The sequence below is a fragment of the Hemitrygon akajei genome, chromosome 3 (genome assembly GCF_048418815.1).
Source record: "Hemitrygon akajei chromosome 3, sHemAka1.3, whole genome shotgun sequence".
NCBI classification, from domain to species: Eukaryota; Metazoa; Chordata; class Chondrichthyes; order Myliobatiformes; family Dasyatidae; genus Hemitrygon; species Hemitrygon akajei.
In genome coordinates, this window is record NC_133126.1 from 15,846,709 (window position 1) to 15,863,069 (window position 16,361).

The window sequence follows — 16,361 nt, forward strand, 5'->3', positions numbered from 1 at the left end:
AACATAAAAGCCAAAGACAGGCCATATAGAGCAAACATTAATTGTAAGTTTGAGGATTGGGAAGCTTTTGAATACCAACATTAGGCAACTAAAAATCCCTTTAAGAAGGTAAAGGTGGAATACAAAAGTAAGCCAGCCAATAATATTAAAGAGGATACCAAAAGTTTCTTCAGATACATAAAGTGTAAAGGCGAGGTGAGAGTGGATGTCGGACCGCTGGCAAACGATGGTGGAGGGGTAGTAAAGGGGGACAAGAAAATGGCAGACAAACCGAATAAGTATTTTGCATCAGTCTTCACGGTGGAAGCCACTAACAGTTTGGTGGAAGTTCCAGCTGTCAAGGGATATGAAGTGTGTAAAACTACCACTACTAGGGAGAAACTTCGTGGGAAACTGAAAAGTCTGAAGGTAAATAAGTCACCTGAACCAGATGGTGTACATCCCAGAGTTCTGAAAGAGTGGCTGAAAAGATCATGGAGACATTAGTAATGATCTTTCAAGAACGACTGGATTCTGGAATGGTTCCAGAAGAATGGAGAATTGCAAATGTCACTCCATTCTTCGAGAGAGACAGAAGAAAGAAAACTATAGGCCAGCTAGTCTAACTTCAGTGGTTGGGAAGGTATTGGAGTCGATTATTAAGAATGAAGTGTTTGGGTACTTGGAGGTATATGATAAAATAGGCCATAATCCACGTTGTTTCCTCATGTGAAAATCTTGCCTGACAAATCATTTGGAATTCTTTGAAGAAATAAGAAGCAGGATAGACAAAGGAGAATTGGTTGATATTGTGTACCTGGATTTTCTGAAGGTCCTTGACAAGGTGCCATACAAGCTATGAGTCCATGGTATTACAGGGAAGGTTCTAGTTGATTCTGGCTGATTGGCAGGAGGCAAAGGGTGGGAATGAAGGGAATCTTTTCTGGTTGGCTGCTAGTGGCTAGTGGAGTTCCACAGGGTCTGTGTTGGGACTAATTTTACATTATATAGTAATGATTTGGATGATGGAATTGATGGGTTTGCTGCAAAGTTTACAGATGATATGAGGTGGAGGGGCAGTTAGATTTGAGGAATTATAGATGATACAGGACTTAGATTAAGAGAATGGGCAAAGAAATGGCAGATGGAATACAGTGTCAGGAAGTGTATGGTCATACACTTTGGTAGAAGAAATGAATGAGTTCACTGTTTTCTAAGTAGTTCAATATTTCCATTTAATTTCAGGGAAATGTATGCAATATACATCCTGAAATTCTTGTTTTTCACAGACATCCACGAAAACAGAAGAGTTCACCAGAGAAACAATGACAGTTAAAATGCTAAAGCCCCATAGTCTCCCTTACTCCCCCCTCCACACACGAAACAGCAGAGCAACAACCCTCCCCCAACCCCACCCACTTCCACAAAAATATATCAGCACCATCCACCCACTCAGTAAGCAACAGCAAAGCCCCCAAGAAAGATCACAATCTGCAGTAGAACAAAAACTAATTTTTCACCCTACAATGGAAAGAAAATACAAAAAACTGAGGCACAAAGGGACTTGGGAGTTCTTTTTTTGGAATATACTTTAGTCAGCTAGCAAAGTTTTTTCAACAACTTTGTGCATAGTACTTCATTTTGCTTCTCCATGTTACAGGACCTAGCACCAGGGGTTAGGCCACTTTCAGCTAGCAAGTTCTCATACAGAAATAAATAGGGGTAAACTTAATTCAGAGATTAGCACCAAGTGTAAGCAGCTCATAGCTGATCTCAGACATGAACACTACAATATGGATACTTATAAAATGAATTGAAATCCTTGTTGAGATAATGGTGTTATTAATTCAGTACTCTTCATTACTGTGCCCCAAACCCATTTACTTAACCAGAGATGGTCATACTTATTGCAATTAATATATGGGAAATTGGCAGGTGTAAATGATCTATAACCAGAGTAGCTTGGGTGCCAGCTCCATGGAGGGAACTATCATATGCAGGTTCTTCACCAGAGGAGTCAGTTTTTAATGACGGAGAAACAGGCCAAGACTAATGGATGAAGATCGATTTCTCTAACCTGGTAATTTCTCCCTGCCCTCTCTTCACTTCTTTTCCATTCCTCATCCTGGCCCTCTTCTCACACCTTCTCTTCTCCGCTGCCCATCACCTCCCTCTGCTGTGTCATCTTCAGCTTCTTCCACTACTAGAGGAATGTAACTGTTTAGCAGCACAGTTATAACCAGTGCACAGAAGTTGAGGGACAGGCAATAACTAAAGGAACTCAGGCTTTGACAAGGTTAATTAGTTATGCAAAGTTTTGTTGATTAAATGTTAAGCATGTTTATCATGTTGAGTTAGTTCTATGTAGTTACAGTCGCCAAGAGATTGCTGCCCTAATACTTTCAGAATCAGAATAATTATCACTGACTTACATTACTTGAAATTTGTTTAGTAACAAGAAGACAGCATACCCTAGATGGCGAGCATCCTTGGCGAGGGATGCCGGCTTCTTGAGGCTCCACCTCTTGAAGATGTCCTCAATGGTGAGTATTTCAGTGGTGGAGCTACAACCCTCTGCAACCTTTTGAGATCCTGTGCATTGAAGTGTCCAAGGCAGGCTGTGATGCAACCTGTCAGAATGCTCACCACTATACATTGATAGAAATGTGTAGGTCTTTGGAGACATAATGAATCACCTCAAACACCCACTGAAGTACAGCAGCTTGCATGCCAGCTTCATGATTACGTCAATGAAGTGGTGGGTAAGCCTTCTCCATGTGATGTTCAGGACGTCTTGGTGAGATGCACAATGCAACCTCAGTACATTGGTGTAACTAGTAACACTAGATTGCTGATCAGAATTGCAACCAAGGAGAGTACTTTGTCCTTAGTACCCCAGTTTCTGCAATATGACTGGAGCTACACTCAGCAAGGCAAGGAGAGAACTTCTTTTCTTAACTTTGAATTGTGCCATGTTGGATTTCGAGGGGGAATGGTTAGACTACTTGCTTTGAAGACAGTTATTTGTACACAACAATACTTTAACAGTTTGTCACAATCCAGCTGATTATGGGCATAAACTGCTTCTCTGCATATGTCCTTAATCAGTCCAGTGGGACCATCAGGCAAATCAGTGTCATCACTTGCTCTAATTAAAGGGAGGGCATTCCACTGTATGTTCCTGCCCCTGATAAATTACCGACGACGTGTTAAATGCCAAATAAATATATACAGATATATGTTGAATACACACAGAAACCAGTTCAAACAATTGAACAAAATATTTTTTTCTTTTGCATTCTTCTATCATTATGTTTCTTGTTGAAGATACTGTACATGGATGGCACATTCAGAAGGTCCTATCGGAATGGGAGCTTGAAATTTGGGGAACTATTCTTGCCCCTCATAAACTAGTTAATAGTCTAGCATTGCAACTTAAATATGATCATAGCAGACTGCCTCAGAATAGAGAAAAGAATACACAAGCCTCCTCAGTATGTGGCACTGACCATTAGGATTCTCTTCCAGTAGCAGCACCTAAAATCAATGATTAGAAATGATCCCTTGCTTCTTGTGAACAGGTCAGGGTTTTATATGGAGTTCATACTGACATTATGAGGCCCAGTACTTCATGAACCATAACATTGCCTGCTGTACTTGAGGAGGTAATGAATTATCTTCAGAGTTCAAATTTCAAAGTAAATTTATTACCGAAGAACATACTGTATGTGTCACCATATACAATCCTAGATTTGTTTTCTTGCGGGGCAAATTCAAGAACCATAATTAAATCAATGAAAGACCACACTCAACAGGACAAACAAGCAACCAATGTGCAAGACAAAAATAATGATAAATAAATAACCAATAAATATAGAGAACATGAGATGAAGAGTCCTTCAAAATGAGTCCATAAGTTGTAGGAACAGTTCAGTAATGGGGTGAGTGAGGTTATCCCCACTGGTTCAAGAGCCTGATGGTTAACAGGTAATAACTGCTCCTGAACCTGGTGGTGTGAGTCCTGAGGTTCCTATACTTTCTTCCTGATGGCTGCAGCAAGAAGAGAGCATGGCCTGGATTGTGGGGGCCCTTGATGACTGAAGCTGATTTCCTGCGACAAAGCTCTGTGTAGATGTGCTCAATGATAGGCATTGTTTTACCTATGATAAACTGGGCCTTATACATTTTTTGTAAGATTTTCTGTTCAGGGTGTTTCCATACCAGTTCATGATGCAAACAGTCAATACATTCTCCATCACACAACTACAGAAGTTCGTCAAAGTTTTAGATGTCAAGGCAAATCTTCGCAAACTTGTAAGGAAATGGAGGCACTGCCATGCTTCCTTCATAATTGCACTTATGTGCTGGGTGCAGGGCAGGTCCTCTGAAATCCTAACACTGAGGAAATTAAAGTTGCTGACCCTCACAACCTCTGATGCCCCGATGTGGACTGGTTCATCAACCTCTGGTTTCCTCCTGCTTAAGTCAATAACCAGCTCCTTAGTCTTGTAGACATTGATTAAGAGGTTGTTGTGGCATCACTTAGCCAGAATTTCAATCTCCCTCTTGTATGCTGATTCATCACCACCTTTGATTTGGCTAATGACAGTGGTGTCATCAGCAAACGTAGATATGGCATTAGAACTGAGTTTAGCCTCACAGTCATAAGTATAAAGTGAGTAAAGCAGGGGGCTAAGCACAGTCTTGTGGTGCACGTGTTGGAGAGGTGTTGCCAATCCAAACCGACTGAGGTCCACAAGTGAGGAAATCGAGGATCCAATTCCACAAGGAGGCATTGAAGTCTTGGACTTGAAGCTTACTGATTAGTTGTGAGGAGACGATAGTACTGTTTGCCGAGCTATCATTAATAAAGAACATCCTGCTGTATACATCTTTGCTGTCCAGATGTTCCAGGGTTGAGTGAAGAGCCAATTATTTAGATAAAAGCCACCTTGAAGTGGGCTGCAACTGGGGACATATGATATTAATCAAGCACCATTGGCTGAAAAGTTTCTGTGGCAGAAGCTATGACTGCGGCAGATCCAAGTGTGCATTCCCTTTGAAATCCTGTGGATTTGAAATCCTTTTAGATCTTGTGGATCTAAAACCATAATGGCAGTCTTGCTTCCAGAAGATTCTTGAGCATTGCTTCACCTGCAGAGAAGTCTCTCTTTCCAATGATTCAGCCTCCTTTGGGGAAAAGACTGTGTTTCCATTTCTCTTCTCCCTTTTGCCACTCATACTGGGAATCATTTACACTGCAAGGTTTAAAGAAAGACAACTTGCACCTAAGCCTTTATCAAAAACCTAAACATGTTCAGCACAATTCTTCAGTCTAAAGTGATGTACAACTACGCATTCCCCCAAATGAATTTTCTTTAAAACTGCAGTAATTAAGGATTTTTTTAGACGAGTAGCTATGAACACAGTGACCTTGGGTCTGCATGAATGCAGATGAGGAAGCCTCAGCAAACAGTTGCAAGAAAAAGTCTGTGAACCCTTTCGTTACCCAGTTTTCTGCATTAATTACTCATAAAATGTGGTCTGATATTCATCTAAGTCACAATAATAGACAAACACAATCTGCCTAAATTAATAACACACAAACAATTGTACATTTCATGTTTTTGTTGAACACATTGTTCAATCATTCACAATCCAGGCTGGAAAGAGTATGTGAACTCTTGTATTTAATAACTGGGAGAACCTCCTTTGAAACTTCCACCAAACGTTTCTTGTAGCTACTGATCAGACTTGCGCAATGGCAAGGAGTAATTTTAGACCATTCTTCCATACAAAGCTGTTTCAGTTCATTAATATTTCTCAGATACCTTGAATGAACAGCCCTCTTCAGGTCATACCACACCTTCTCAATTGGGTTAAGGTCTGGACTCTGACTTGGCCATTTCAAGACATTAATTTTCTTTTTAAACCGTTCTGTCATTAATTTGCTCATGTTCTGAATCATTGTCTTGTGTATCCAACTTAGAAACATAGAAAACCTACAGCACAATGCAGGCTCTTCAGCTCACAAGTTGTGCCGAACATGTCCCTAGCCTAGAGATTACTGGCTTGCCTATAGCCGTCTATTTTTCTAAGTTCCATGTACCTATTCAAAAGTCTCTTAAAAGGCCCTATCGTATCCACCTCCACCACCTTTGCCAGCAGCCCATTCCACGCACACACCACTCAGAGTAAAAAAACTTACCTGACATCTCCTCTGTACCTACTCCCAAGCATTCTTGTGGCGACCATTTCAGCCCTGGGAAAATTCTCTGACATCAATGCCTCTCATCATCTTATACACCTCTATCAGGTCACCTCACTTCCTCCGTCACTCCAAGGAGAAAAGGCCGAGTTCACTCAACCTATCCTCATAAGACGTGCTCCCCAATCCAGGCAACATCCTGGTAAATCTCCTCTGCACCCTTTCTATGGCTTCCACATCCTTCTTGTAGTGAGGTGACCAAAACTGAGCACAATACTCCAAGTGGAGTCTGACCAGGGTCCTATATAGCTACAACATTACCTCTCGGCTCCTAAATTCAATTCCACGATTCATGAAGGCCAATACACCCTACACAGAGTCAACCTGCACAGATGCTTTGAGCGTCCTATGGACTCAGACCCCAAGATCCCTCTGATCCTTCACACTGCCAAGAGTCTTACAATTAATACTATATTCTGCCATCATATTTAACCTACCAAGATGAACCACTTCACACTTATCTGGGTTGAACTCCATCTTCCACTTCTCAGCCCAGTTTTGCATCCTATCAATGTCCCGCTGCAACCTCTGACAGCTCTCCACACTATCCACAACACCTCCAACCTTAGTTTCATCAGCAAACTTACTAACCCATCCCTCCACTTCCTCATCTAGGTCATTTATAAAAATCATGAAGGGTAAGGGTCCCAGAACAGATCCCCTGGTGACCGACCTCCATGCAGAATATAACCTGTCTACAACCACTCTTTACCTTCTGTGGGCAAGCCAGTTCTCGATCCATAAAGCAATGTCCTCTTGGATCTCATGCCTCCTTACTTTCTCAATAAGCCTTGTATGGGGTACCTTATCAAATGCCTTGCTGAAATTCATATACACTACATCTACTGCTCTTCCTTCAGCATTATGTTTAGTCACATCCTCAAAAGTCACCAAAGCTTCTATTGCAAGCTGTCCAGACCCTGAGGCAGCAAAGCACCCCCAAACCATGATGCTCTTTCCACCATCCTTTACAGTTGGGATAAGGTTTTAATGTTGATGAGCAGTGCCATTTTTCTCCGTAGTATCCCTCCATGAACAACATTCTCATTCAGTGTTCTTCTTACAGTGGACACATAAACAGAAACTTTAGCAAGCTCTAGAGATTTCTGCAGGTCTTTTGTTGTTCCTTGGGTTCTTTTTCACCTCCTTCAGCAAAGCACATTGTTTTCTTGGTGTGACCTTTGAAGGACGCCCACTCCTAAGGAGGAGCAACAGTACTGAATTTCCTCCACTTGTGATAAAAATGCTCTGCTGCAATGCATAGTGTAATAGACCAGATAATCTATACTCAAACTTACGTTTGCCATATAGATACAATAGTTCTAGATGATCCCCGATTCCTTCAAACTTCAAGTTTGAAGTTACGAGACCAATAATATGTTGCAGAATCGGTCTCAACCCTTGTCGAAGACATGCAGCATACTTATCAAAGAATGGCTAACATCATCAAAGCATCAGCTAACTTTTCTTGTGTTTCTCAGATTATCATTGCCTTTATAGTGCTTTTTACCTATTGGTTTTAGTAGAGCTGATAGCAGCAGAATGACTTGTAAAATAGGACACTGCAGAGATCTTGCTGGACATCAACGCAGCTCTGGGCCTGGAAAGGTAGACACTTTCCAAGCATGGATAACAGCTACTGTATGATGTGGACTGGCTTTGTCAAACGGCATCAATGGAATAACAAATACACCAGTCTACAAGAGACTTTCCGTTCCTGCTTTTCAGGAACGATATTCCAGCACTTTTACTAATGTGCTGAACCACTGTGTCATCCAGTAAGCTTCATCATCCAAATAAAAAACCCACCCACGGACATCTTCCTCTTTCTTGCATAGACACATTCTAGAATTCCCGATGCCTGGAATCATTGTGATAATTCAGTTATTCATGATATTAACACAGAAAAATATGGGCTCCAAGGTCTTCAAAGTTATTGTTGGTTTCTTCCATACTCCAAGGTAGTCATGATGTCATAGGAAACTACAGCACAGAAAGACCCTTCAGCCCATCCAGTCTGTGGCAAATCATGTAAACTACCTAGCCTTATCGACCTGCACCAAGACCATAACCCTCCCATCCACTACCTATCCAAACATCTCTTGAAATTTGAGATCAAAATTGCATCCACCACTTGCACTGGCAGCTCATTCCACACACTCAACACTCTGAATGAAGATACTTGTAAGTAGAATACTTTGGTATCTTTTGATCACCAAAATCTTCATTAAGTGCTGTCTTTCCAACTGAATCTTCAAATTGATTCCTCTTACAGAACCTGTGGACAAACTGTCCTCCGAGTAGAGAGCACTTCCTTCTTGTCCTGCTCAGCACAACTTGTACAGTGTGACTTACCACCTGTAAATCACTGGTGTTGATGCTGCTGGTAAGTGAATGACTGGGCTGTAAAGCACTGAGTAACTTATCAGAATCAGAATTAAAATCATTGGCATGTCATGAAATTTATTGTTTTTGCTGCAGCAGTACAATTCATAATAATAGAAAGTAACTGCAAATTATGGTAAATATATACAGTGGTATGCAAAAGTTTGGGCACCCCTGGTCAAAATTTCTGTTACTGTGAATAGCTAAGCCAGTAAAAGATTACCTGATTTCCAAAAGGCATAAAGTTAAAGATGACACATTTCTTTAATATTTTAAGCAAGATTACTTTTTTATTTCTATCTTTTACAGTTCCAAAATAACAAAAAAAGGACCCGAAGCAAAAGTTTGGGCACCCTGCATGGTCAGTGCTTGGTAAACACCCCCTTTGACAAGTATCACAGATTGTAACCACTTTCTGTAGCCAGCTAAGTCTTTCAATTCTTGTTTGGGGAATTTTCACCCATTCTTCCTTGCAAAAGGCTTCTAGTTCTGTGAGATTCTTGGGCCGTCTTGCATGCACTGCCCTTGAGGTCCATCCACAGATTTTTGATGATGTTTAGGTTGGGGAACTGTGTGGGCCATGGCTAAACCTTCAGCTTGCGCCTCTTGAGGTAGTCCATTGTGGATTTTGAAGTGTGTTTAGGATCATTATCCTGTTGTAGAAGCCATCCTCTTTTCATCTTCAGTTTTTTACAGTTGGTGTGATGTTTACTTCCAGAATTTGCTGGTATTTAATGAATTCACTCTTCCCTCTACCAGTGAAATGTTCCGTGTGACACTGGATGCAACACAAGCCCACACATTGATCGATCCACCCCCATGCTTAACAATTGGAGAGGTGTTCTTTTTATGAAATTCTGCACCCTTTTTTCCTCCAAACATACCTTTGCTCATTGTGGCCAAAAAGTACTATTTTAACTTCATCAGTCCACAGGACTTGTTTCCAAAATGCATCAGGCTTGTTTAGATGTTCCTTTACAAACTTCCCATGCTGAATTTTGTGGTGAGGATGCAGGAAAGGTTTTCTTCTGATGACTCTTCCATGAAGGTCATATTTGTGCAGGTGTCACTGCACAGTAGAACAGTGCACCACCACTCCAGAGTCTGCTAAATCTTCCTGAAGGTCTTTTGCAGTCAAACAGGGGTTTTGATTTGCCTTTCTAGCAATCCTATGAGTAGTTGTCTCGGGAAGTTTTCTTGTTTTCCAGACCTCAACTTGACTGCCACCGTTGCTGTTAACTGCCATTTCTTAATTAAATTATGAACTGAGGAAACGGCTACCTGAAAACGCTTTGCTATATTCTTATAACCTTCTCCTGCTTTGTGGGCATTATTTATTTTAATTTTCAGAATGCTAGGCAGCTGCTTAGAGGAGCCCGTGGCTGCTGATTGTTTGGACAAGGTTAGAGGAGTCAGGGTATTTATAAAGCTTTGAAGTTTGCATCACCTGGCCTTTCCTAACGATGACTGTGAGGAAGCCATAGCCCTAACAAGCTATTTAAGGTCCGAGACCTTGGTAAAAGTTATCTGAGAGCTCAAATCTCCTGGGGTGTCCAAACTTTTGCATGGTGCTCCTTTTCTTTTTTTCCCCACTTAAAATTGTAAAAAACAAAAATAATACACTAATCTTGCTGAAAATATTGAAAAGAATATTTCATCTTTAACTTTATGACTCTGGGAGATCAGTTTATCTTCTACTCACTTAATTATTCAAAGTAACAGAAATTTTGACCAGTGATGCCCAAACATTTGCATGCCACTGTATATATTAGATTAAATTAGTACAAAAGTAGAATCAAAAAAAGTAATGAGGTAATGTGTATGGGTTCAATGACCATTCAGAAATCGGATGACAGAGAAGAAGCTGTTCCTGAATGTTTGAGTGTGTGCTTTCAAGCTTCCTTAGTGATAATGAGAACAAGGCATAGCCTAGGTTATGGGGGAGGGGGATGCTTAATGATGGACATTGCCTTTTTGAGGCACCACTCCTTGAAGATGTCCTGAATACTACAGAGGTTAGTACCCATGATGGAGCTGAGTTTACAACTCTCTGCAGCTTATTTCAACCCTGTACAGGAACAACACCCACCCACCCCTCATACCAGCCAGTCAGAATGCTCTCCATGGTAAAACTAGAAATCTGTGTATCTGGTGACATACCAAATCTCCTCAAACTCCTAATGAAATGAAGCCACTGTCATGCTTTCATTGTAGCTGCATTGATATGTTAGATCCTCAAAGATATTGACATCTAGCAACTTCAGGTTGTTCACTCCTTCCACTTCTGATCCCTCCATGAGGACTGGTGTGTGTCCCTCGCCTTACCCTTTCTGACGTCTACAATAAGTTCTTTAGTCTTAATGACATTGAGTGCAAGGTTGTTGCTGTGACAACACTCAACTAGCTGATATATCTTGCTCCTGTATGCCATTTCATCACCATCTCAAATTCTGCCAGCAGTAGTTGCATCATCTGCAAATTCATAGATGGCATTTGAACTGTGCCTAGTCTCGCAATCAGGGGTGTAGAGAGACTAGAGCAGTGGGCTAAGCATACATCCCTGAGATGCGCCAGTGTTGATTACCAGTGAAGTGGAGATTTTACTTCCAATCCACACAGACTGTGGTCTTCTGGTTTGGAAGCTGGGGATCCAGTTGCAGAGGGAAGGTAGAGTGTCCCAGTTTCTGGAACTTTTCGATCAGAACTGTAGGAATAATTGTTTTAAACCCTGATTTACAATCAAATAGTAGCATCCTGGCATGTATTGGTATTGTCCAGGTGATCCAAGGCTGTGTAAAGAGCCAATGAGATTGCATCCACTGTAGATCTACGTGTGAATAGGTCCAAGTCTTTGCTGAGACAGGAGTTAATTCTAGCCATAACCAACCTCTCAAAGCACTTCATCACCGTAGACCTAAGTGCTACTGGATGATAATCATTAAGGCAGCTCACCTTGATCTTCTGAGGCATTGGTATAATTGTTGTCCTTTTGAAGCAGGTGGGAACTTCCAACAGTAGTAAAGAGATTGAAAATGTCTTTGAACACACCTGGCTGATAGTGTACTTGAAAATACACTTACCTTGAATACACAGGATTACTTACTCCCTGGTGACAAAAAAACCTTCAACTTCCTGATGCCTTGACTCCTAGGATTGTCCACCACTGCCATTTCTTCCTACTGCCTTCTGAGTGTATAGATGAATGGTTTCTCTTCCACCCCTGCCTCCTCCATTAAGCACTTCAGTCCAACATTAGGAAAATATGGGTCCAACTCTCGCAGTCCCAAATTTTTGGCATGGTATTACAAAGTCTTCAAATATTTGCAGCTTCTTTGCACCACATGACAACTGAAGTGTGAATGTAGGTGGTGAAACATTACTGGTAAAGAGAGGCCAAATTTATTGGCTGATCTTTGAAGTTGGGTGTGGCAATATTCAAGTTCAAAAACTGGAAGTGGCACACAATTTTTATTCCTACTTTTTTAACTGTAAAATAGCAAATAACTAAACAATTGCAGTACAGCACAACATCTAGCTACAAAATTAAGCTGGAGGGGTTGAGATTCTGTCCTGGTCGTAAGTCTATAGGAAAGTGGAATTTATTAACAAATTAAGTTTTGTGATGCGTTAATTTCATCTAAAATTGCAGCAATTTCTGTAACACCATTTGTATTTTCCAACTGACTTTGATTCTCCTTGAGAAAACAAAAATATCCTTAGATCTTCTGCCAGCTTGTTTGCTGGCTGATTAAGCAAAACTTTTATTTGATTACATTACCATTCCTAAATTCAGACCCTGGATATGAAGATGAAAACTTGAGATTCATTTTGTGCATTCTAAGTTGTACCCTGCTTAGTGAATCACACTTTACAGATAAAACACAGAAATTAAGCCATTTTAACAAAGAATATGAAACCATCCTCCATCTCTTAAGACTTCCATATTCTTCTTTCTGCTAAATCAGATGATGTCATTGTTATCCATGGAATCATAAATAACAACTAACATTTATGGAAGGTGAGACTGATACACCGGCCCTGTATTTTACAGAAATATTCTGTTGAGAGATCAAAAGCTGACGAGGAACCTTCACCACAATAGTTGAATTCAATCTGATTGTGCCCTTCTCAAATCTTAATCCTGACATGCGACACTGATGCCAGTCTGCTGAGGTTAGAAGCCAATTGCATTAGTCGTAATAATCCCCAACATCCAGCCCCCTAAGTACATAAGCCAAGGTTAGAGACTAATACATGCAGGATTTCATTGTACTCCCATTATGTACATGAACTTCCGTAATTAAGAGTGCATTTGCCATCAATGTGAGAACCACACTTGAAACATAAAAAGAGCCATATCTGGCTTGCATGCTTCACTTTGATCTTTCTGAATAAAGATCATCATGTCTGATTCACTTCTGCTCCTTAGTTCTCAAAGGAGAGTACAGTGCAAAGGAGCGAGAACTCTGTTGTAATACTTTATTGGAAGTTTAAAATACTGATTCATACCACTGGCCTTCCTGTAAAATCTTGTAACAGTAATAAAACTTAAGGGCATCAGGTTCAGTATTGCAGAAAGTAATGTAATTAAATGATGAACTCATTAAGATTCAAACTGCATAACCATTAAATATTTATTCATTGAAAAGCATCTGATCTTATAAAATACTGAACATTTTGAGGATACACACTTGACATACTTTAAAAGATGATGGGAGGAAAAATAACAAATCTATTATTAGACTGCATCATCAGTTTTTGTTAAGAATCTGATTCCAGGAAATTTCTCTTGAGGATATCTCCAAAATCTCTTTCCTATGTGTTGCAATTGCCGATTTTTCAAAGTCACTAACACAATCATTTAAAGCTTGTAAATTTTGGCTGGCTATTGATCATTATAGAACTATTTATACCCAAATTCTGATCAATATGCTGCAAATCTACTGCAAGTAGATTTTTTAAATTAATGGCCAGTAGGGTAGTTTGCTTTAATTTTATGATCAATCTTTCAAGTGAGCACTAGTGGAAAAACTCAGCAACATTATAGCAAAAGTGAAAAATGACAGCAAAAATGAACAGAAGACTGCAACAGATTTTGTACTTCCACTTATTTCTTTAGCTCTACTAGTGCACAAGAAGGTTCATTTTGCTATGATGCAATATAGAAATCTGGAAGCTTTTCTTAGAAAACATATTTCTTGATTTATAAAATCTTAGTAATGATTAATGTCTTCCCTCAGTTACTTATCATGGCACAAATGCAAATATGATCCATGAAAACTATTTACAAGCAACTTATTCCAAATGATTTAATTAGAAGCAAAAATAGCAACTATAGCAGGTCCACTGCTGAGTTGTAACTGTTATAAAGGAATTAAAATAATTGTGTCATGTAGTATGAAGTATCAATTAAACCCTTATTATTCAAATTAGACAAAAAATTTAAACAATCTATTCTTCCCATAATCGAAAGGCCAAATTATTTAAAAATACTTAGTGATAATGCATTGCAGCAATCTTTTACATTTGCCTTCTCGGATAAAACACTACATTAAGTTTTCAGTCAAAATCATACAAATTCAGTCCACTGAGAGATTCTTTTGCTTCTCTTCCAGTTGTGACTCACAAAACCAATTTGTTAGAATATACACTCAGTGACTACTTTATTCGGTACACGAGTGGAATCTGGTGTGGTCTTCTGCTGCTGTAGCCCTTCCACTTCAAGGTTCGACACGTTGTATGTTCAAAGATGCTCTTCTGCACACCACTGTTGTAACACGTGCTTATTTAAGTTACTGTTGCCTTCTTGTCAGCTTAAACCAGTCTGGCCATTCTCCTCTGACTTCTCTCATTAACAAGGCGTCGTCACCCAAATAAGTGACACTGGATGTTTTTCTTTTGCTTTTCACACCATTCTCTGTAAACTTGTGAGTGAAAATCTCAGGAGACCAGCAGTTTCTAAGATAGTCAAACCACCCTAAATGGTACGAACAATCACTCCACGGTCAGTCACTTAGATCACATTTCTCGCCATTCCGATTTTTGTTCTGAAAATTAACTGAACCTCTTGACCATGTTTTTATGTATTGAGTTGCTGCTGATTAGATATTTCCATTAACAAACAGGTGTACAGGTGTACCTAATAAAGGAGCCACTGAGTATTTTAATTGTTTCCTTAAATAGGATGATATGGCATTCAGGGAAGATGAAGCAATGGCAATGAGACTGTAAATAAATTAGCAGTAGGCATACTGAAAGTTCATTGACTGCAAGTTCTTCTCTATGCCAAATGCCGAGTGGTATATATATCATCATCTCTGCATCTTCAAAAGTTCCAGACCTCAAAACCCAGCAGCACAGAAGAAAAAAAATAAGAAAATACCTATCATCCTCATAGCAGCAATTAGGAGATGGGCATTTTTATGGTAGCTTTGCCATCAAAGAATAATAAAACATTTGCTCAGTTCAGCTTGTGTTATAATAATGAATTGCAACTCAAGAGTTCATGCTGTTATAACTGCTCAGTGAACACTTGACAAAACTTGCTAGAGGTGTACCATATTATTTCATTGCTACATGCAGGTCTTACAACATTGTTTCACATTCCATGAGGACATGTTCTGCATAATCCTAATGATGCACTTCTACTTTAGGTCACAAAATACATTTGAGGCAAAAATGAACACATTGGCTAATTCATATATGATAACAAACCTAAATTTCCCAATGAAGAATACTTCCCATCGGTGTATGGATGGTTCTTCGGATATTTATTTACTAAGTAAACTAAGAATATAAGGAAATCAATTACTGCAAATGAAAATTCAATATTCACAAAGTACAGACCAAACAGATAGTGAATGATGATTTGGTCAACTTGTAATAATGCAAGTTCTGTTAGAAATCTATCCTGGTTCCAGGTCAGAGAAAGCAAGCCATAGAAGGCCAAAAGCAATAATTCTTCAATAAGGAGGTACAAACATAATTTGTAGATAGTATGATCATTTTCAACAGAAACCAATTAAATTCCAAAAATACTGAACATAAAGGAGTGTTTTAAATGAAGTTCTTATCCACAACTGATTTTAACAAAATATGATGGTGATATTTAAGTTCCATATATACTCATTTTCAAAATTTACCAAATTGTGTGAAAGTAATATTGTCAAATATGTTGAATCAATACTCAAGGTATTTTCTAGTTACTGCGAAACACTTACATAACAGAAATCTCTTTTCTCCAGCAGTGCAACACCATTTAAAAATGTAAATTATTACGTTGGTTGTTTATAGTTAGCTTCGATAGTGGAATTATTCAGTACTATATAATTTACTATCACAGGTACAAAAATCTAATTGTTTTACAGCAACATTGAAATCAATAATTAATGTGCTTTGAATGTAATTGACATAAAGAAGCTGGTTTCTGTAGATTTGAAATGATTATATATATTTCATCAGTAACGGAAAACCACATGGAATGTCATGTTTTCCCCTTTTGCAAAAAATATAATTTTGGAATACTATCTTCCAAAACAGAATTCAAAATGCTTTAGAAATTCTAACAAATCCATACAATTTTAAGATTTAATTCTGAATTAATATTGCACAATTTTTAATATGTAGTTGATCTGCAACTTTTCACTCTCAGTCATACCCCTTTTACACAGCTGCATTCTGTGAGTAAATGGGGAATGTCTACAGCAGAGCACAAAATAATCTGTAGTTA

At 39.2% G+C, this 16,361-nt stretch overlaps 1 protein-coding gene across 1 annotated transcript in view; it reads right to left on the bottom strand.

Moving 5' to 3' along the window:
* Positions 1-16,361, bottom strand: part of ylpm1 (YLP motif containing 1) — a 171,370-nt gene that overhangs the window by 22,421 nt on the left and 132,588 nt on the right. The gene's annotated exons all lie outside the window — the stretch shown is intronic.